Consider the following 4,204-nt stretch of genomic DNA (forward strand, 5'->3'; position numbering starts at 1 on the left):
GGGGGGGGGGCGGGTCTTTGTGACTAAAACTGGACACAGAGTGATGCATGAGGCCTCAGTGGTACTACTGCTTTTCATGTTTTGTATTCAGTGCTTCTGTTAATACAAGCCCAGACTTTTATGTACTCTTTTGTGACAAAATTTGATCCATCATATTTGATCCGTCATAACCCCCAGATTCTTCTTGAAAGTCCTACTGCCAAACCAGTTGTCCCCCACTGTATTTATGCATTTACTTCCCAAGGTGTGGCACCTTGCACTAGTCTTTGTTGAATTTTATTTTGTTGTCTACTGCCTGAGTCTCCAACTTACCCAGGTTTCTTCAAGGATTTTAATGACATCCTCCAACATATTTGCAACTTCTCTGTTTTGTGCTGTTTGTGTTTCTGCAACCAAGTCTTTTAATAATGATGCTAAACAGCACTGGGACCAGAACTGCTTGAGAAACTCCACTTGAAGACCTTTTGCAAGTCTGACATCAATTGGCTTTCCTAGTGGCTTATTCAGCCAATTGCCAGCACTCCCACTGCCCCTGCCTGATGTAGCACTTGCCTCACAGCATCTCTCAGATGTGAAAGAAATCCAGTTGCAACATTTGTCATCCCATTGATCACTAGGATAGATTCTGGGCTAATCTGGTTGGTGAGGCAGTGGTCCCTTCCACCTCTGCGTGCATCCTTTCTGAAGTTGCATGCATGGTTGATGAAGACAGCCTTCCCAGACCGTGGCACGCCATTCTCCAGTTACAGGTGTACAATAGCTGCCCTCCTGCTTGAGCCTCCAAAGAAATATGAAGCTTTGAGTTCTTCTTGCTTGTTTTCATGTTCTACAATTTTTAGGGTTTACTTCAAGTATTAAAATCCCTTATTGAATGGATGTGTCTACCTGCTCTACTCATGTATCCGGTCCTGGAAGTGAAGCAATATAGTCACCTTTTTAGAGTGGCACTGAGGGTGCGTTAATATGCATACCCAAAACAAACCTGGAGATGAGCAACTCTCAGGGATTTTCCTAAGTTGGTTACAGACTTGTTTGTATCACTGTAGCAGATCCTGATGAGGAAATGGCTGAGCATGCCCTGCCCACTGTAAATTTCAGACATGCTCCAGACCTGAAAAACCACCACCAATAAGACTTCTCCAGGCTCATCTCCAATGGGCTCTAAGAGTGATTGCAGGGGATGAGCTCTGAGCAGCCCCAGTGGCAAACTTCCAGGCCTATACAGCTAAATGGGAATAGACAAGCCCTTCCATTGCCTCTATTCTCATGCACTGGTGTGTAGGAACAGGAGGAAACAGTCTTCGCCCCTGGTCACAGCACAGAGGTGGTGTAGACATGCCTTCAGTCTTTTGCCTGAGAAGGGGGATTGGGATGAGTGATGCAGTGTGAGCTGTTAATCAGAGTGATATCAGTTTAACAGATTTGTTAGATTTCCCATTTTCATTGATGAATCGGGACTATTTTTTCCATGTAGCAGATAAGACAAAAAGGCATTACATTACGGGCTCACTTTTTTTCCCCTCTTTTTATTCAAGTGTTGAAAAATTATTTTTCTTTTTGTAAAGTGTGCCTCGAAAGGGGTGCTTTACAGACATGGAAATAAACCAAAACAAAATAGTGCTTTACTTTCATCTTGGAGCACCCTAATACCAAGTGCAGCACATGCTCAGAAGAGAAATTGCATCCATTTGACCTGGCTTGCCCAGTGTCTGTATAGCTCATGCACTTCAGCAGGGCTTATTGGCACTTTTATTCAATCAGCTATTAGATAGCTATTAGAGAAAAGTGCCAAAAAAGCCCTGCTCAAGTGCACAAGCTATACAAATGCTGGGGAGCTGGGTCACGTTTATCTTAAGTAATTTTGTAATTGATTTTTGTGGTTCCAATTTTACATGTTGCCAGAAGCTTGCTTGGTAGGCATATTTCATAAAATAAAATAACTGATGACAGTCTGGTCCTTCAGGAGTAATTAGCTTACTGACATAACTGAAGTCCCCCAAGTGTTTCCAAGCCTGGGCATAGAGAAAAAAGTGCGGGGGAGGGTAATCTCTGCTGTTCATTATTTCTCTGCTGTATCAATATCTGGTCATCCATAAATACATTAATTCTTTGACAGCATTTGGTGAAACAATGGAAGCTTCCAAGTACAGCATCAAAACCTCTTGCTGTTCTCCAGAAAAGAGACATCTTGGAAATATTAGTGCAGTTTAGTCTCATTTTTGTACTCAAATGTATTAATCTCCACTTAGTGATAAAACATTGTACACAGCACTAAAAAGTTGTATATTAGGGCTTGTTGATTTTTTAGTAGTGAAACCAGGATCCTTTCCCCCCAGCCACCCCCAATGTTGAGACCAGGTATTGGATGTCTTCATTTGTATTACAAATGAAAGAAATTTCTTTCAGCCACTGGAATGGTCATGACAGATGTGTCTTGGATTTCCCATACAATTTTATTTTTTATTCAGATGATGGCTGGATTACTCTTTTTGGCTTGGAAGGAATAGTATGGGTGATTTGTGTACTTATTGAGGGAGAATGGCACAGTTCTAAAATTGGATTGTAAGGACTATGTATAAAGACATGACTGATAAACTCAAACAGAAGCAGAGTTTGTTTATACTGATAATCAACCAGGGTGCTGTGATACCCTTGGGTACCATCAGATCCCTTAAAGGGCACTGCAAGTCATGAGAAGATAAGCAGATAAGTGCAGGCTCAGGCTTGTCCCTGCCTCTGAGACTTCCTCCCCCTCTTCCCCCACACCCATCACTGCCCAGCTCCTCTGTAGAGGTACACACTGTAATATATTGATTAGTTTTTGGATGCTGCTCAATTCACAAAAGTTAGGGAGGGGTGTTTTAAGCCCAGTGAGCAGTGCCTTGAGTCCAAAAAAGTAGAGCACCACTAGCTTAGCCATATCTTTTTGTTGGACCAACTGTACAGTTGGAAGAGATGTTAGACGGATGTCCTTCCTCCGATCTGGAAAACAGTGAGAAACAGCTTAATAGATAAATTGAGAACTTTGTTTAACTCCATTATGTAAAGGTTTTGTGCCACAAACCTCATCTAACATCTCCCAACATATAGCTGATCCAGTAAGAGATATTGCCAAAAAACCTTGCTGCTTGAATAATTCCCTGGATTCTTGTGGCTACTTAGCCTCTAATGAAGTAAGCTGCTGCTTATAAAAGCTTATGCATCTATGATTTGGTTAGTCCAGGGGTGGGTAATTAGTTTGGACTGAGGGCCACAGGGGGAGTTTTGATGAGCTGTTACAGGCCAGATCAGCACCCCCAACCCCCTCTTTCTTCCCTTTTGTGTGCCTTGTCTCAGACCTCTTTGAAGGTGGTTAAGTGTCAGGTAAAACAATGAAGGGAAACTGGACTACCCTACTGGCAAATGTAATCCTCTGCCCATGGTGTTTCAGTTCACAAACCTTCATTAGCTACTAAATAATCCTCTGCAGATGTATGAATCTGATGGATATGCAGACTTGTGATGCCACTAAAATTGGTTACCTATTTTTGTTGTCTCTGCAGTTTATTGTAAACATACTTCATGCATATTGTGTTTGTGCAAAATAAAAGGCAGCCTGCCTCTTAAAACTGCAGAGGTACTTGGAATGTAAAATAAGCTATCTGCAGAAGAGCAAAGAAAAGGTAGGGAGACAGACTTGAAATTACACCCTTCAGATAAAAATGGGGCTTGATATTTGCATGGCAATTTGAAGATGCACTGTAAATGGATTCCATAAGAGCCAAACTTTGCCAACTATTACTGTTCCTATCTCTTGTTACAGCAAAAAAAAATGTAGACCTTCAGGATGCAATGTACAATAACTGGTCCCCATGTTAATACAATTGGAGTAAAACACCTAATTAAACTTTACAGATTCATAGACTGGAAGGGATCTTGCAGGATCATCAAGTCCAGCCCCCCTGCACTAGGCAGGAAAGACAACTGGGTTTAGGTGACCCCAGCAAGATAACTGTCCAGTCTCCTTTTGAAGATTTCCAGGGTGGGTGATTGCACCCTCTGGAGGGAGTTTGTTCTACAGTCTCGACACCCTGACTGTGAAGAAGTTTTTCCTAGTGTTAAGCCTGAAGTGGTCTTTCAGGAGTTTGTGGCCATTGCTCCTGATTTTCCCCAAGGGTGCCCTGGTGAACAGTTGTTTGCTGAGCCTTTAATGTATGCCCCTGAT

This window comes from Gavialis gangeticus, unplaced genomic scaffold (assembly GCF_001723915.1).
Source record: "Gavialis gangeticus isolate Ggan-Ray unplaced genomic scaffold, GavGan_comp1, whole genome shotgun sequence".
NCBI classification, from domain to species: Eukaryota; Metazoa; Chordata; order Crocodylia; family Gavialidae; genus Gavialis; species Gavialis gangeticus.